At 39.6% G+C, this 19,896-nt stretch overlaps 1 pseudogene; it reads left to right on the top strand.

Moving 5' to 3' along the window:
- Positions 1-6,108: 6,108 nt before the first annotated feature.
- LOC103742609 lies at positions 6,109-7,991 on the top strand (annotated as a pseudogene).
- The last annotated feature ends 11,905 nt before the right edge of the window (positions 7,992-19,896 follow it).

Raw genomic sequence — 19,896 nt, 5'->3', positions numbered from 1 at the left:
AATTTGAAAACCTAAAAGACATAGACAGGTATCTAAAAGCATGGGAACCACCAAAACTAAACCAAGAAGAAATCAACAGCTTAAACAGACCCATAACACATAAAGAAATAGAAACAATAAAACAAAACTTCCCAACTAAAAAAAGCCCAGGACCAAATGGATTTACAGAAGAATGCTACCAGACATTTTAAAAAGACGTATATCCAATACTAATTAATTTATTCAAAAAGATAGAAATGGAAGGCGAACATTCAAATTCCTTCTATGAAGCCAGCATTACTCGAATACCAAATCCAAGTAAAGATATTACCAAAAACGAAACTATAGTCCCATATCCTTAATGAACATAGATGCACAAATTCTCAACAAAATACCTGCAAACTGCATACAGACACACATCAAAAAAATTATCCACCATGATCAAGTCAGCATTATTCCAGAGATGCAGGGATCATTCAAAAGAAATGTCATAAATCATATGAATGGACTCAAAGACAAGAAATACATGGTCATCTCAATAGATGCATTGACAAAATTCAACATGCATTTACGTTCAAAGTCCTAGAGGGAACATACCTCAGCATAATTAAAGCCATAAACAACAAACCAACAGCCAACATAATTCTGAATGGAGAAAAACTGAAAGCATTCCCATTAAACTCAGGAAACAGACAAGACTTTCCACTCTCTCCACTCCTTTTTAACATAGTGCTTGAAACACGTGCAAGAGCAGTAAGACAAGAGAGGGAAATTAAAGGGGCAATAACTGGAAAAGAAGAGGTCAAATTATCCTTTTTTGAAGATGATATTATATATCTAAGAGATGCCAAAAATTCTACCACAAAACTGCTAGAAATGATTAACACTTTAAGTAAACTGGCAGGATACAAAATTAATGTACAAAATTCTGCAGCCTTTCTACATACCAAAGCAAGCAATCAGAGAAAGAGCATATGGAAACACTCCCTTTCACAGTAGCTGCAAAAAAAATATCTTGGAATAAATCTGACCAAAGACATTAAAGACCACTACATGAAAATTTTAAATCTTTAAAGAAAGAGATTGAGGAAGACATCAGAAGATGGAAGGATCTCCCATGCTCCTGAATTGGAAGAATTAATATTGTGAAAATGTTCACCCTACCAAAAGCCATTTGTAGATTCAATGCAATGCCAATCAAAATCCCCACGACATTCTTCACAGAACTGGAAAAAAAATTCTAAGATTCATGTGGAAGCATGAAATACCTCAGCTACCAAAAGCCTGAGCACTAAGTGCATTGCTGGGGGGATTACTATACCATATTTTAAACTATATTACAGAGTTACAGTCATAAAAACAACATAGTACTGGCATAAAATTAGACCCACACATCAATGGAACAAAATTGAAGACCCAAATATGAGTACATGCAATTTCAGTCATCTGATATTTGACAAAGAGGCCAAGAATATTCACTGAAGGATACACAGCATCTTCAGCAAATGGTGCTGGAAAAACTGGATCTCCACCTGAAGAAGAATGAAACTAAACCCCTATCTTTCACCTTGCACAAAAGTCAACTCCAAATGGATCAAACACATCAATGTGAAGCCTGAAAGTCTGAAAATATTAGAAGAAAACATTGGCAATGACCTACAAGATATAGGTATAGGAAAGGATTTTCTGAACAGGACATCAATTGCTCAGGAAATAAGTTCAAGAATCAACAAACGGGACCTCATTAAACTAAAAAGCTTCTGTACATCAAAAGAAGCAACAAAGGAAGTGAAGAGAAAACCCACAGAATGGGAGAAAATCTTCACCAGCGACGTATCTGACAGAGGTTTAACATCCAGAATATATAACGAACTGAAAAAACAAAGAATCAAGAAAGGAAGTAATCCAATTAAAAGATAGGCTAAGGAGCTTAACTGAGAGTTCTCAAAAAAAATAAAATAAAATAAAGATGGCTAAGATGCATATTAAAAGGTATTCAACATCATTAGTAATTTGGGAAATGCAAATTAAAACTACTTTAAGATTTCATCTTACCCCAGTCAGACTGGCTAAGATTAAGAAAACAAATGATACGAAATGCTGGAGAGGATGTGGGGAAAGGGTAACGCTCATTCAATGCTGGTGGGATTGCAAATTTGTTCAGCCCCTATGGAAAGCAGTATGGAGACCTCTTAAAAAACTACAAATGAACCTACCATTTGACCCAGTTATACCACTCCTTGGCATATACCCAAAGAACTCATCCTATTGCAGAGACACTTGTACATCCATGTTTGTTGCTGCTCTTTTCACAATAGCTAAGAGATGGAAGCAACCTAAGTGTCCCTCAACTGATGAGTGGATAGTGAAAATGTGGTACATTTATATGATGGAGTTCTACTCAGAAGTAAAGAAAGATGAAATCATGAAATTTGCAGGTAAATGGATGGAACTACAAACTGTTATACTAAGTGAAACAAAATAGACTCAGAAAAAAAAAAAGACATATGTTCTCACTCATTTGTGGATCCTGGCACCAAATCCTTATATATGAGTATGTATCCAGACAAAACTACAGGAACCAGGATACTGAAAAGGAATAGAAAGAACCTGAAAGAGAACAGTAGGCAGCAGGTGTTAGTAAGGGAGAAATGGATAAAAATTGCTTTATTTTAATTGGACGGTGGAGGTAGTAGTATACAAGGAACCTTGGGGATAAAGGGAAAGTAGTAGTTCAAAAGAATTGGGACCATAGGAGAATAGTATTATTAAGGGAGAAATGGGGAAAATAGGGGTACTTCAAGTGGGGAATCCATGGTGGAAGGGTGACACAAAAAGTGAAATAAATAGTGTCTAGCTAGTTAAAAAAAACCCAGAGGTAACCATATCAGTCCAACAACCTACTGACAAATTATACATACAACTAGTTCAAGGAACAAAATACATGTCCAGTAAAGGTTTATCTGAGAATATTTGTTTTTTTCCCAAGCTTTATCTACATAGCACATGGTAATTAAAAGTACCAGACTGTTGGAACTAAACTTCTTAGATGTTTAACAACCATACATTGAGACCTATACTAATCCTGTCAGAAGGACTTAAAGGACAGTTTTGGCTCCTTGCGCTCCAAGGTCAACCAAGTTCCAGGGGACTATGTAGCATCTCTCAAAATGTCCTGTAACTGTGGTGAGTCACCTGTCCTCTTGTTCAGGGAGGCCATGGAGACCCCACCAGATGGACTTGAATCAGTGTCCAGTCTACAAAGAGGAGGGTCAACTCAGGAAAAATCTCGTCCATGCTTCCAAGTGAAGCCAGCCACAGTTGAGCAGGATCTTTGACTTATCTTCACATAGATGGAACTGATAAAAGAAAGGAGCCGGGGCTCCTTCCAAGCCCACATGACCTCTGAAGAACAGAACCTCAAAATTGATTTATTTGGGCCAATATATGTTCTTAAACACCCAAAAGGAAAGTATAACAAAAGATTAAAGCGATCTGTATATTTCTTTAAGAGTCCATGCATACAGCTAAAGACTACATAACAAGAAACAATGCCAGACAAGCGATACCTTCCTTTGAATTGTTGGCCAGGGTGACTGTGGTAGTTTGAATGAAAATGTCCCCCATAGGCTCCAAGTATTTGGACATTTTTTCCACAGATAATGGCGCTGTTTTGGGAGGTTTTAGAAGGTGAGGCTATCCTGGGGGAAGCACGTCACTGGGGGTGGGCTTAGCGAATTCTTAAGCTTTGCCAGATCTCCAGTCACTCTTGCTTCCTATGCCTGCATGATGATGTGAGAGCTTAGTTTCTGCTGCTCTTGCTCCAGCCACCTCCAGCCACCATGGCCTCCCTGCCATGACAGACTGTAATTCCCCTGGAACCAAGAGCTCAAATAAACTCTCCTTCTATAAATTGCTTTGGTCAGTGTTTCTATCACAGCAAAAGAAAAGTGGCTAATATGGTAATTGGTACCAGGAGTGGGGTATTGGCTGTGTAGAGCCTGACCATGTCAGGTTTGAAGAAATGTGCAAGACTTTGGAAAGTTGGGCTAGGAAAGCAGTTGATTGCTGTAAGCAGAACTTAACAGGCCATCTATTAGGCACCTGGAAGAAAGTAGTACTGAGAACAATGTAGTTCCAGAGGGAAGTAAGGACTTAAGCAACACTTGGGATCTTTTGGTAAAGAGTCTGGCTGGAGTCTGCCCTTGACCAAAAAAACTTGCCTGTGGCTAAATTTAACAGTAATGAGCTAATTTCTTTAGCAGAAGAAATTTCAAGACAGCATAATGTAGAAACGGTGGCATGGCTGTTAATGGTGAATATTATGCAGATCTACAGTGAAAGAGAGCAAATGGGGCAGGAAGAAATAGTTTGGATTGAAAAAGAGCATTAGGAGGATAAATGTTGGAGCCCTGGCATATGATGGAGAGGATCCCATCAATAAGGAGGTTAAAGTGACTAAGGAGGGGCTTAAAGATTAGGACTTAAACAATTGAGTGAATGCCTCCAGGACAAGAACACACCCAGTTAAGCCTCCAACTTGTGAAAGGAAAATGCCACAGGGACCACTGAGGAGAAAAGCTTCTAAAATGGATAAAGCAGGCTGGACTCCATCCCAAATTTGCAGTAAAACTTGCCAGTGTCACTCATCTGGTGTTGGCTTTAGAGACATGAAAGACACAAGAGTGAAGGGGTCATCAATTCTTCTTCTGTGGTTTCAGAGAGCCTTGGATGTCAGGCAGTGTGCATCAGGAGTTTCCCTGCATAGAGAAGGCCCTGATAAGCCACTGCAGGAAGCTGTGAAGGTGAAGCCTGGCTGGCCATGGAGACCCCAAGAAGATGTTCATGATGCCAGGGCTGTAAGGCATCTACTAAGAAGACCTGAATACAGGGAGTGGTACTAGCCCAAGAGAGAAATGTGTGTTGCACGCAGCCAAGCTGGAAAGGCTGAGCCATCTAAGCCCTTTGGAAGTAAAGACCCATAAATTGGATGTGGAGCTTCTGGATTTGGTGTTTGCCCTGCTGGTTTTTGGTCTTGTTTTAGTCCAGTATTTCCTTACTATCCTTCCGTTCCTCCCTTTTGGAATAGTAATGTGTATTCGGTTCCACTGTGTGTTGGGAGTATGTAATTTGTCTTCTGATTTTGTAGAGGCTTACAGTTAAGATATTTACCTGAGTCTCAGAAGAGACTTTGGACTGTGGACTTTTGAACAGTAGTGAGATTGATAATGACTATGGGGACTTTTAAAGTTGGACTAATTGCAATTTGATTTTATGTGGTCATGAGCCTATGGGGGCCAGGGGGTGGGATGTGGTGATTTGAATGAAAATATCCCCCATAGGCTCCAAGTATTTGGACAGTTTGTCCCCAGATGATGGCATTGTTTTGGGAGGTTTTATAAGGTGTGGCTGTCCTGGAGGAAGCAGGTCTCTGAAGGTGGGCTTAGAGAGCTCTTAAGCCTTGACAGATCTCCAGTCGTTCTTGCTTCCTGTGCCTGTGTGATGATGTTAGAGCTTAGTTTCTGCGACTCCTGTTCCAGCCACCTCCAACCACCATGCTTCCCTGCTATGATGGACTGTAATTCCCCTGGAACCATAAGCTCAAATGAACTCTTCCTTCTGTAAATTGCTTGGGTCAGTGTTTCTATCACAGCAACAGAAAAATAACTAATACAGCGACCCAAGTGACTCCCAGACAGTAACCCGGCAGAGAACTGAGAAAATGAACAGCAGAACAGCATTCCTTATCTAAAGGAATGTTGGCAACTGATTACTGCTAGATGTAGAAGAGCTGATCTTCCTAAACCAAGGGACCCTAGATAGGCTGACTAGACTCAGTGGATGGATGTGCACTGGGGAATGACTGGGGGCACTGACAACACAGTGACACAATGGGCAGTAACAGGTATGACAGAGTATATGGGCTCCATTGGGTGGGAAGACTATGGGAGGGTGCCATTTGGGATGTGGGTATAAAGATGAATAAGATTGTTTGGGATGTTCTGTGTAAAATACAAAAAAGTAAAATGTAAAAACAAAGAAATTCATTGTTTGTCCTCAACCTAGCCATCTTACCTTGAAAAAGTAAACATGTCACTGAAATTAAGAGATAAGGGATTGGGAGTTGGTGGTGCACCTATAGTGGTGTACCTGAACAAGGGGGCCATTGCACCCATCATGCAACAGGGAGATACATCTATAAAACCTGCCCTCCAGGTCATTGTTGTCTGTCCCATTACTACAGGGAATACTCCACCCTGCTATCAACTGCTTATGAGTGATGGATTGAACACACTCTCCTATTTTGTTTTGTTTTTTATGTTGGTAACACATTTGCACTCCCCACCCGCCTTGTTGAGGGAGAATGATTGACCAGCAACTGCCTTTTTCAGATTAATTGATTTATTGCAAATATGCTGAAAGATGGAAAGAGAGTAGTTATTTTGATGAACTCAGAAGTTTTGAAATCAACTGAATCAGTTGAAGTAAAGGTTGGCGATCCAGTGTGCTATAATAAAGTTATGAGCAACAGCAGTACTTCCTTCGCCGGCCACCTTCCCTGGCCACAGAAGCCACTCCACTAGCCAACAAGCAGCAGCAACAAAATTTGAGCTCGGGGATGGGTTCCATTGTGTCTAAGGCTTAAGGAGCCTCAAAGACATTTGGAAAACCTGCTGGAATGGCCTGCTGCAGTCTTCTGGAGAAACACAACCCAAAATTGTACCCCTCACCAGCCTCACCCCTTACCAGTCCAAATGGTTGATATTTGTGCATGTGTCACTAACAAAAGTCAGATTCGTGTGTGGAGCAGTTCCCAAAGGGAAGGGAAGCTTTGCTCTCTAGAACTTGTGGATAAAAGTAATAAAATCACAGCTAATGCTTTCAGTGATCAAGTGGACAAATTCTTTACCCTTTTTGAAATGAACAAGGTATGTTATGTCTCAAAAGGCACCCTGAAGATTGTTAACAAACAATTCTCAGCTTTTAAATATGACTCTGAGATGACCTTCAACAATGAGACTTCTGTCCTTCTCTGGGAAGATGACCATCACTTGCCTACATCCAGTGTGATTTCACAGGGACTGGTAATCTAGAGAACAAGTCTAAAGTCTGCCTTGTAGACATAATGGGATCTGCAAGAGCTATGAGTACACAACCGACATCATGGTGAAGTCTAACAACAGAGGAGTTGCTAGGTGAAGTATTTATTTGATGGATATATCAGGGAAAGTGGTGACTGTGACTCTCTCTGGAGAAGATGCTGACAAGTTTGATGGTTCTAGCAGCCGATGATGGCTATCAAAGGAGCTGAAATTTCTGATTCTGGTGGGCACAGCCTTTCTGTTCTGTCGTCTACCACCATCATTGTGAATCCTGACATCCCCAGTGGCTTATAAGCTTTGTGGGTGGTTTGACTCAGAAGGACAAGCCTTGATGGTATTTCCATCTCTGACCTCAGGAGTGGAGGAACAGTGGGGATCAACTGTAAATGATAAACTTTGTATGAGGTTAAATTGGAGAACCTGGGCCAGGGTGACAAGGTAGACTATTTCAGCACCGTGGCAACCATGGTATTTCTTGCAAAGAGAACTGTATGTACCAAGCCCACCCAAATCAAGAGGGCAATAAGAAAGTGGCTGACCAGCAGACTGGATCGTACCACTGTGATCAGTGTGACAGGGAATTTCTCAATTTCAAATATCTCTAATCTTGTCAGTATATATAGACGATTTTCAAGAGAATCAGTGGGTGACTTGTTTCCCTAAGTCTGCAGAAGCTGTCCTTGGACAGAACTCTGCTTCCCTCGGGAACTGAAAGAGAAGAATGAACAGGCATTTGAAGAAGTTTTCAAGAATGCCAGTTTTTGATCTTTTGTGTTCAGAATTAGGGTCAAACTAGAGACCTACAATGATGAATCTCGAATTAAGGCCATCGTGATGGACATGAAGGTGGACGACAGAGACTACAGCAGAAGGCTGACCATGAACATCAAGAGGAAGGCCACAATGTGAGTCAGCAGCACTGATGGCTCAAGTGTGAAAGTGAAGAGTGGAGATGGAATAGCATTCTTCCCACCCCATGTGACAGCCCCGTGTCAGCCTCACAGTGCAGATCCTGACTGGCAGCCAGGCTAGGCTGGACTGGCAGCCTCCCTGAGTGCCTCTTGGGGCCCACTGGTAGGCAAAGGATGATGTGCTTGGAGGCCTATGTATAAACTGTCAGAACCAGAGGCCAGCTCTCAGGTAGCATAGCCCAAATCCTTCCCTCCAACTTCAGGTTGCTGTTAGATTTACTAAGATTCTGTTATTTGCCTGTGGGAATTTATTCACAAGCAATTGACCCTAACTCTGTGGAAAATGAGCTAAATGTTGTAAGTTGGGCTTTGCTTTTTCAGTAGTAACACTTTTACATCTTGGGTTCCTCCTGGGGTGGTGGGGAGTCAGGGAGGGCCTCGGTGTTCAGGAGTTGTGTCTTTCTGGAATCAAAGGCTCGTTCTTTTTCCAGAGGTGCCAATGCTTGTTCATGCTTGGAGTGGCAAAAGGGAAGAATTATTAATCAAAGGCCTATCTTTAATATCTGAAGACTATCCTTCCTTCAGGGTTTAATGGATTTAGTAGACTGAGTCAGATGGATCTGATATTAATCCAAATTGTCTCTTCTGAGGAGGGCTCATAAGCCTTGACTTGCTGTCCCCTAGGGACATCCAGGCCACTACAGAGTCCCTCTCGAGGTTTCACCTCACTTCATTCTGCACTCTGGTTGGCATATGTACACTTCTTTACCTGTCCATGGTTTTTGCATTCATGTTTTATTCTTGATGGAAGCTAGGTTCAATAGGAAGAATTTTCAAGGAAGAGGCCCTTTGTTTTCCATGCTTGTTTGGTTATGGGAAAAAAGAGGGATTAAGGACTATATTTATTTTAAGGAATTCCTGGAATTAGCAGTGATTTAACCCCTTGATCCTTATAAAATTCAGTCATGACAGGGATTTGCACGGTGTTCTGCATTTTTAGTGCTTTGGTACATAAATTTTTCTGATGTACTACACAAAGATGACTCATTGAACATGCGTTTTGCATGGTAATTGTTTTTTCCTTCCATTAATTTTGCAGCTCCTTTTTTCACACACCATCACCAAGCTGCTACGAGTAACTATACCAAATATGCTGTCCATCTAGAAAAAAAATCACTTGAACATCTGTCTTATTGCTTTGTATAAATCATGTGATTTGCTTGTGTCTTTTAGCTATATTAAGCAAGCCATTTTATTTCTTCAGTGACATTACATTTCTCAACACAAGTTCAAACAAAAATGCAAGTTGAGCCACATCTTCAGCATCAGCACTACCAACCACAGCCAAAGCATACAACTTAAAATCGGCATCTCCACTCTCCAAACTCCTTTGGTAGATAGTCTAATTTTCTCCTTACTTAGGTGTAATGAGGTGAGGCCAAGAAGAAGCTTCCTTTTCCAGGTTGCATGTCTTAAAGTGCACCATTAATAAATGGTTGTGATTTTTAAACATTAAATGGACTACATATAACTAATTTTATTAAAGAACTCATCTTACTTGTAAGTTTTTAAATTTTTTTTCTTGCAAGACAACAGACTTTCAGTTCTACTATTTTATACTTATGACACAGTCTTTGATACTCACTGAAATTGGTAGCATGTTTTTGTATATAGCACATTTTCAAATTATAGGTTTTGAAAACTTGCAGAAGTTTCCTACAAATTAAGCAGAGCTGTCATACTATTTTCCTTGACAAAAAGGTAGCCATCTGTCTACTTTTCTTTGAAAAATCTTTCTTCACCTGTAATTTTTCTTTTTCTTTTTTGGGAGGTGGGGGTGGGAGGTCCTGCTTTCTTTTGACACATTGCAGAAACCATGCTGGGATTTTTTAAAAAATAACAAATAAGGATCTAAATTTACTTTTACTATGAAAATTAATTGGCCGGAGAAAGCAAGTCTCAGCTGCTAAGGTCATGTTGAGGGAAGACTTTAAAGCACTCTAGGCAAAATGTGAGATGTGCCCAGTATGTGGAAAATACCCGAATATTCCAGTAGACATGTCTTCTAATCATGGTAAATGGCAGTCATTTGTAGTGGCACGTTAATGCACTTTTTATAAGTGCTCTGTTTTCCTCACCAAGTCACTATAAGGACATGAAGGATCTGATGGTACCACTGCAACTGTTTGGGCTTAGAAGACAACACACCAGAAGCCATGCATATGTACAAGTACCAACAACGTATGCACATTCATTTTGCACAATGTTGCAGCATGATGTACTTATCTACATATTTTATTCCCAAGAAACCACACTGTCAGGATACAAAAAAAGTCACACGAAACATAATTATTTTAAGTAAGTTTATAATTTTTGTGCTGTGCTGCATTCACAGATACCCTGGAGTGCCTTGTGGCCTGCAGGACTTAAGTTGGACATCCCTGGTAACAAGTTGTCAACAAACCCAGTTCTAACATGCAGGAAACAACAGCAACAATCAAAACACTTGTGGACTTCCATCATGTCCCCAGTGAGGTGCAGAAGTGGAGAGTGCTGGGTACTGTTAGGACATGTTTGTTTCTAGCTCTACAGGCCTAGGGATAGCAAGGATTAAGAAGCACAGAGCCGGGAAGGAGGGTAATATAGGAATTAGAGGGAGAGCGTCCAGGCTAGACTAGAAATACAGGAAAAAAATTAGTACAGACAGGTGCGGAAAAGGACATTCAAAAGAGCCTGTTCAGCAAGACACGTGCCAAAGCTTAACAACTAAACTAGGGAAATGCAAAAGTGAAGGTTTGAAAACCAAACAAGAGGCAATAGTGAAAGGAGTACAAAACACCGCGTCAGGCAGCACCTTCCAAGGTGGGATCAGTTTTCCCCATCTGTTTCAGTTGACTTTTGCTTGGTCTTTGCTAGAAGGAACAGAGGGGCTCCAAGAACTCAAACAAGTTAGACCAAACGCCCTCCCTTCTGTGGGGAATTCCTGTGTCAGATTCCACTGTTCTATAGGAGACTCCCCTACATGAGGTGCCGCTCAAGTGTCTTAAGCACCTGCCTCCCACATTCCACCGTCTCCCTGGTGTGCTGGGCTGGGTGATCACGCATTTTGAAGGGGCTTTCACCTGAGCAGAAAGGCAGGCTTTGAGGCAGTGGGACAGGCTCGCTCATACTTGTATTTACTTTTGCTGATGGCGTTTTTGTCTTACACAGCCTGCTTTTCTGCCAATGTCCTGTCGTCCTTACCTGAGAATATTTGTGCCATCCAGGCTTATGGATGGATTAGGTCATTTTTCTGTGGTGTTTTCTTGTCACTCATTTCAGCCATGGTGGGGATGGGGTTTCTATATTCTTCAAGGGATTCATTAAGGGACGGTCAGGGAGAGTCTCAGCTACCGACGTGTGCAGCACACTTCTTTCGGCACACGCCATGGCTGGTACTTCCCCACGGATGGCGCTCCCAGGTCCTGGTCGCATCTCTGAAGCCTGGTCAGCCTTTTCCTAGTTCACAGTTCTGTGGGGATCTACGCTAAGAAAGCCACAGGTCCCCCTGGGCAAACACCTCTGCTGCAGGCAGCCCTGGCTGCGCAGACCCAGCAGACAAAGCTGGGCCCTGGGTGGTGTAGCTCCTGAAGCATTTGGCAGGACGATTTTCTCTATCTCACCAGAGCTTATCCTTTCTTTTCTTTTCTTTTCTCTTTTCTTTTCTTTTCTTTTCTTGTCTTGTCTTGTCTTGTCTTTTCTTGTATTTTATTTTTTATTTTATGTGTATGAGTGTGTTGCCCGCACGGATGTAAGTACACCATGTTGTGCAATGCTAGTGGAGGTCCGAAGAGGGCATCTGATCCCCTGGAACCGGGATCCATGTGGCTGCTAGGATTCGAACCTGGGTCCTCTGAATGAGCAGCCAGTGCTCTTAACCCCTGACCCACAGCTCCAACTCCTTTTCTTTTCATTAAAACCCGTTTTTTCCTCCACACTTTTTACTTATCAGTTACTTTCGGTGTTTCTGAAGCTTTTTTTTTTTTTTTTTCTCTTTTAAGAGTAGAATCCAGTTTCTTATCTGACTCCCCCTTTCTAGGATCACTGGGAAGCAGCTTCTGATTTGCCATCTTAGGAAGATTCCAACATAGGTCTTAACTTGATGCGTGCTCTCTATCATTAGTACAGCCACCTTAACCCAGGCCAACATCATCTCTCACTGCAAATACTAAAATCTTTCTTATTTTCTTCATTCCGTACATTTTTTATTTGACAGTATGTACAATGTTATCTTAAATGTTTGTTGAATCACAACTCCACACATTATGAAATTCCTTATAAGATTTCAATTATAGTCAGCATAAAATTAAGTTACTATCAATGGTCCATAAAAATCTCTGATATATGGATGTGCCTAATTCTCCTGACAATGTCTGAATTCCTTAAATTCTCCTTTATCTGGTGTGATGGGGGACACATGGCATCTTTCTATCAAATGCTCTAACCTCCCTTTTATCTTTATTTTTAGTATTTTATTTTTTAATTGGCATACAAAGCATTAGTTTTCATTAATAACTTGTTGGGGTTGAGGGTAGGGGAGGGTGGTACAGTGGGGGTGGAGATGGAAAGAGGTCTGAATATTTCCAAAATACATTGTATCAAATTTTTAAATAAATACAAATATTTTAAAACACAAAGACCTTTAAGTTGCTTCTCTTCTCCTGCTTTCCCCTCAGCCCTTCTCCACAGAAGCCCTTCTCTTTCATATCACAAGTGTTCTGTAATCCTCCCTCCCCTTCCTCAATGCCTCCTTTCCCCCCCTGTGGACTTCAGCCTAATTTTATGATCCATACTCACATGCACACCCACATATATACAGAAATAGAACATTAGAAGCTGAGATCTGCATATTTGCTCTTTTTGTCTTTCTGAGTATGGGTTACCTTGCTTAATGTAGTAATTTCCTGATCGATTTTGTGCAAATTTCATAATTTTATTTTCATTGTGGTGAAATAAAAGTTCATTGTATACATGTACAACCTTTTCATTATCCATTCATTTGCGGATGACCATCTAGGCTGTTTCCATTTCCTTGCCCTTGTGAATAACACAGCAGTGAACTTGAGGGTGTGAGCACCTCCAAGTTAAGAAAAAGAATCATTTGAGCATGTGCCCAACAGTCAATTCCTGTGTCATAGGATGGTTTTCTTTTCCTTTCTGCTTTTTTGAGAAACTTCCGCACTGACTTCCATAGTGGCTGTACCAGTTTACGTGCCCCAGCCAGCAATGAATACGTGTCCGCCTGCCTCACAATCTCAACAACAGTTGCTGTTGTTTCTTGATGGTAGCCATTCTGACTGGGGTGAGATGGATTCTTAAAATAATTTAAACTTGCATCCCCATGATTACTTTTAGTTTTACTTTAAATCCTGTTATTCCCTCCATCCTAACTCGTGCAGTCTCAGATTAAATATGTTTCTGTAGAGATTTCCTTGTTCCCCTAATTCAAACCATAACTTTAATACTCATATGCATTTTCCTTCATATGGCTTATCCCTCTATTTTTGTGTATTTATTAGTGTCATTATTTGAAAGCTAAAGCCAGTCTTCAGTTGTTATCTTTTTACTTCTCAGCACTATCATTAAGGAAATATACATACAACATATTTTAATTTAATATGACTTCTTGGCATTGTAAATGTCTTCTGTGCATGATGGGTCTTCTAAGAAAGAATATGAGAAATATTTATGACTCTCTTTAGTTTTAAGTAGCCCTAAATATTAAGTTTTATGACTAAGTTCTACCTGAATGCGTCTTTCTCTAGGATAAAGAAGTAAAGTTTTTATCTCTGATTATTCCATTTTACTCATTGTCAACATAGAACCTCCATAGTAGTCTAAATTTTTTGTTTGTTTGTTTGTTTTTTGAGACAGGGTTTCTCTGTAGCCCCAACTGTCCTGGAACTCACTATGTAGACCAGGCTGGCCTTGAACTCACAAAGATCCACCTGCGTCTGCCTCCCAAGTGCTGGGATTAAAGGCATACGCCAAGTTTTTACAGAGTCTATTCAAGTATTCTTTAGTCAAATTTTGAGGTACATTAAGAAATGTAAGACTGAAGGTAATCATCCAGTGGGTAGAACTTGGGATGGGGATGCATATTTATAAAATATGTTTGGAGAACAAATTTCTTTTTTTTAACATTGGAAATATTAAATCAAGTGAGTTTAGGGGTTTTGTTTGTTTGGTAGGTTGGTTGGTTTGGGTTTGTTTTAAGGTTCAGCATAGGTTTAGGGTTAAATATCATTTAACAAAATGTCAACAGTTACTTTGAGTCTTACGATTTTAGAACTATGATGATCTCCCTGGGAAATCCTTTTTTCATTAAAGTGGCTGGTTAACGGACAAGATGCTCTTTTTGTTTTTCTGAGTATGGGTTACCTTGCTTAATGTAGTAATTTCCTGATCTATTTCTTGCAAATTTCATCATTTTATTTTCATTGTGGTGAAATAAAAGTTCATTGACAAGATACACGTTTGAAAGGGATACATGGAGTTACTTACTTTTTCCGAGCAGGCCCACCAACTAAAAGTCCATTGATCTATTAATTCATCAGTGGCTTTACTCACTGATGAATATATCATTCTCAAGATTCAATCACCAGCCTTTCATAGATGAATCTTTTTTCTGTAAATTTCATATCCAAGCCATAACCAGGGTAAAAAAAATCCAAGTATTTCTGGTGGCTCCAGTGAGCCAGGCTTGTACACTCGTTCTCAATAAACTGAAACTGATACATTTTTATAATCGATATCATTTAACAAAATGTCAACAGTTACTTTGACTCTTACGATTTTAGAACTATGATGATCTCCCTGGGAAATCCTTTTCTCATTAAAGTGGCATTTCCTGATCTATTTCTTGCAAATTTCATCATTTTATTTTCATTGTGGTGAAATAAAAGTTCATTGACAAGATACACGTTTGAAAGGGATACATGGAGTTACTTACTTTTTCCGAGCAGGCCCACCAACTAAAAGTCCATTGATCTATTAATTCATCAGTGGCTTTACTCACTGATGAATATATCATTCTCAAGATTCAATCACCAGCCTTTCATAGATGAATCTTTTTTCTGTAAATTTCATATCCAAGCCATAACCAGGGTAAAAAAAAATCCAAGTATTTCTGGTGGCTCCAGTGAGCCAGGCTTGTACACTCGTTCTCAATAAACTAGTTAAAGAGACGAATTTATGTTGAAAAGCAGGAGAAGGAGGTGTATTCAATGTGGCCACAGTGGGAAAAGAGACAGCAAATTCCAGTTGTTTTCCTCTATCCCCAAGTCTGTCTTCCTGGTCCTAACTTGAGGACAAGAATTAAATGCAAGATATATGGTAACTAAACAATCTGGTCAAAGTTTCCTCCCCCACCACAACCATTTCAGTTTCAGTCTTCTGCAAGTCTAACAAGTTGTCAGTCTTTCTCTTGGAGACAAGTTTGTTCTCTGGTTGCCCCCCAGGGCCTTAGCCTTTATCCTGCCATGAGACTTCAGGGAAAATTCCACTATCTTGGAGTCCCGTGTTTCAATAGTCTGATTGGCAAAAGAAGAAGCAAGGGTATCTGTCTCTTCTGCACATCTTTATTTCTGCCAGGATCATTCTATTTTCCTACTCTCTTGTTTTAACACCTAAACCTTAAGATGAAACAGGTCTGTGTCTGAAACAAACAGAATACAAATGAAAACCAAGGCTAGCGCACATTCAGCTCAGATCAGGAAATCATGCATAAGAACCATTTCTCTGTAACCTATTGGCTTTACTTACTTACAGAAGGATTATCGCAAGCAACTCCATTCTATCATTGATTTGAGACAAGGTCTTGCTATGAAGTCCAAAATGACCCCAAATTCATGATGCTCCTGCCTCAGCTTCCCAAGTTCTGGGGTTAAAGCCAAGCACCACCTTGTCTAGCTTGAGTTCATTCTGATTCTGACGACATGGACCCTTTTCTCTGAAATATATTAAGACATCAGTCATTAATAATCTCATGGTTTGAGCTCAATTGTCTCTTACTGTTGAGGTGAAATCTGTCCTGGATACTCTGATTTAATCCCTTACTGAGGGAAGAGATAAGTGAGAGACGTCAAGGAATTAGTGCAAGCCCTTTCTATGACCAATTTTAATCAACCAAGAGGTAGAAGAGTGGCTCCTAGGTAAGGCATTCCTGAAATTCATACTATTTGTACTGTGGATGAAGAACTAGTGTTTCAAAAATATTGTTATGGTTCATCCACAGGAAACTGTGCTTCTGCAGAGTGTTAACAGAAAACAGGTATGCAGCTCTGCAAAAACACAACTGTCAACTAACTTCTGCAGAGGGTTAGCAAACACAGTTATAAATTCTTACAAAATCAAAATAATCTAAAGTATATATTTAAAGGAACTAGTTTGAAAATTAAGTATTTGTGTACATAATTACCGATTTTTCATGTCTTTAACTCTGTAAATTTTGGTAGTAAATATAATTATCTGACATATAACTACGTATTTCTAGTTACAGATACATAAGACATTAAATATACTAAAATAATTTTTAAATAATTGCTTACAAAGTGACCAGTTAAAGGACTTTAATAGGAATAGTCTGAGGCTCCACTTCATTAAGATAGTTTAAGTAGTCTGACAAAAGCAGCCAATAACATAAATATTCTTCAAAACATCCAAGTCTTATGTGTGGTAAATAAGGACAGATCAAATTCTCTAAATAAGCACAGAAAGATCTGACAGCATTTGTTAAATTATATATTCAACTTTTAATATATCAGAAGATGCCAGGCAGCTTTATTGATGTAGACTGCCTTTTATTTTTCCCAGGTCTCCAATAGGTAAGTACTATGTGCATGAGTGTATTGCCTACATGTATGTAACTGATCCATGTCATGTAATGTCTGCAGAGGTCAGAAGGGGGCATTGGATCCCCTGGAACTGGAGTTACAGATGGTTGTTAGCCACCATTTGGGTGCTGGGAATTGAACCTGGGTCCTCTACAAGAGCAGCCAGTACCTTTTAACCACTGAGCCATCTCTCCAGTCCTCATTCTTCTCTAGTTTTTCTTTCCCTGTCTCCTCTCCAAGTCGTTTGTTTACTAGTTCCTCATTTGCCCTAAGCAATTTGGAACTTCATAGCATATTCTACATAATTTTTACCAATTTCCGTGTCATTAACACAGTGATATATTAGTGAGCTTTAACTTATTTTAAGTGTGTTTCTGTATCTTGTATAGCTTGATGATTTTGCTGTCACAGAAGTTTGCTTCTTGCTCTCTCAGTGGTACTGGAAACAAAGCCCTCAAGACAAAGCTTCTCAATAAGAAGACCCAAATACAGCTAGAAGAAATATCACAATTAACCAATGCATAAATTATAACAGGAATCATGAAAAATCAAAGCCACAAGACTCCTTTAAAAGATAATAACTTCACTTAATTCAAAGATGCTGATGTAGATAAAATGGTGGATGAAGGTTCCAATATCTTATTAGTAAAAATGATCAGTGACCTCAAAGTATATTCAAATAAGCAGATAAATTCCATCCAGGACCTAAAGAGGAAAGTCAGCAACGTAGAGTAAGAAGTAAGCAAAATGGAAAGTCTCAAAGTCAGCCGTGTAGAGGAAGAATTCAGCAAGGGAAGTGAGTTTTTGAAAAGTAAACAGAGACACTGGAAATGAGAAAGTCAATGAAGCAAACACGAAGCACAGTGGAAACTTCACTTTCAGACTTAAACCGGCAGGAGAAGAACGTCTGGAGTGGAGGACAGGGACAAGGAAGTACCACACCCAAGCACAGAACACATAAAATGTAAAGTGCTAAAAGGAAAAAGTAAACATGTTAACACACATTCAAGAATTCTGTGATAGATCAAAAGACCATACCTAAGAATCCGTAAAATAAAGTGGCTGAGACAAAAAAAAAAAAAATTGAAAGGCACACAGAATCTATTCAATGAAATCATAAAAGAAAATTTCCCAAATCGGAAGAAAAAAGTGGGCATCCAAACACAAGAGGCGTGTAAAATTCCAAACGACCAAAGAAGAGCCTCTCCACTGCATATTACAGTCATGATGCTGAAAGTAGAAATCAAAGGCATAGTATTACAAGCTTTAGGGAAAAAACCCAGTAACTTACCTGCAAAAATAAACGCATCTCTAAACAACATTCCAGAAAACGTGGGATAATATATTTCAAGCCTTGAAAACAAATATCTGCTGAGACAACTACATCCAGAGCTATCCTTTAATATTCATGGCTAAACAAGAGCATTTCAAAACAAGCGCAGACTTGGGAATTTTGTGATCACCAAGTCAGTACTACAGAAGATCCTTAAAGAAATGCCATACACAGAGGAAGGAGATAAACTTCCTCCTTTGAGCCTTTGTATCCACATACACGATTTTCCGTTTTATGCTATAATTATTTTATCCTCGGTTTGACTCTTAAAGCATAATCTCTTTAAATTAGGGAAGATGAATTCTACTCAGCTCTTGGATTATTCAACACTTTTTAACAGAACTACTTATTTGCCAAAGTCACATTTCTCTGAAATGTGAAATGAGGTGAAATCTGTCCTGGGTACTTTCTGAAAGAAAGTTGAAGAGTTACTGAAGGCATGCCACGAGGAGGCTCGTCGGCAAGAGCACAGCAGTAGGAACATCACCTGAGAGCTGGGTCTCTTGCTTCATCTAAGACCTACTGAATCAGGATCTGCATGTCCGAAAGATCCCAGGTAATATATGAGCCCTACAGTTTGAAAAACACCTCATAGTTTATATGTGGTAAAATAGGTTGAATTTGAATCTAGGCTATAGCCGTTACTAAGTCTCATTAGGCAAGTTCAAAGGGAGAGATGGCTTTAGTCCTGCATGACTGACAGAAACATTTGATCCAGCAAGCACAGGGTAATCAGCCGAACGAAATTCCTTTAAGCCAAGATATTAGCAGTTCAAAGAGACAAAAATGAAGACTCCCTCAGTATCAGATGTTTTAACTCATCTGGAGAATCATTTTCTTTTATGATTATGCAAAAAAAATACCCAAAATAAACAAAACAAAAAAAATGTCATCAGGGTGCTCTACTCAAAATTCTGCATATAGCTTGTAGAAGTCTATGAAATGTTTATAAATTGAGGAAGATATTTTCATAGAAAAATCTGAATCATAAGGAAAGGATGACTTATAGGGAAGAAGACCGTCAAATGGAAAACACGGTAGAAGATTATTGCAAAAATTGAGCAAAGGAACATATTGGTGGAAAGTAAGAAATATCCACAGTAGGATATAAACTTAGATTGAAATACCTCGAAGTAGGCTGAAGAGAACTGGTTAGACCTGAAAAGAGGAATCAAGAAGGGGACTGAGAAAGGGCTGGGCAGTGAGGTCACAGAGAACAAGGGCAGAGTGATGGTGGAGAGAGAATGCCTCCTCAGTCCAGTCCACAGCACTGAGCAATCTCAAATACTGTGCCTTTGCTCCTTGTTAGTGATAAATATACCATATGATGATAGAAGTACAATTAAACTAGGGAACGAGGAATAGGAAACCTCTCTTTGTTTAGCTTATTTACATATTTGGAAAGTGATAGAGTTGACGAAATTTTCAGTGGAAGATGTATGTGTTGGAGATGTGTTGGGGTCCTGGAAAATTAATATATTGATGCAAAATTTGGATATGGTGGGACTTTCATGGCTCCGTTGTGCATGACCCAAAGGCCAAGGCTACCAGACGTTGAGGAATACAAGAAATTAAGGACAAATGAGAAAGACTCCTGGGCAGGAAAGGTTTCCAAGAGAGGAAAGGCCACCTAACTTCTTTCTCCCAGAAGTTTTACAGGGCTGTGATGGAAACTGGGCAAAAGCTCAGATAACTGA

This window comes from Nannospalax galili, unplaced genomic scaffold (genome assembly GCF_000622305.1).
Source record: "Nannospalax galili isolate Female #2095 unplaced genomic scaffold, S.galili_v1.0 scaffold80, whole genome shotgun sequence".
Lineage (NCBI taxonomy): Eukaryota > Metazoa > Chordata > Mammalia > Rodentia > Spalacidae > Nannospalax > Nannospalax galili.
Note: the sequence above shows the minus strand (reverse complement) of the source record. Positions and strands in the feature narration are given on the sequence as shown.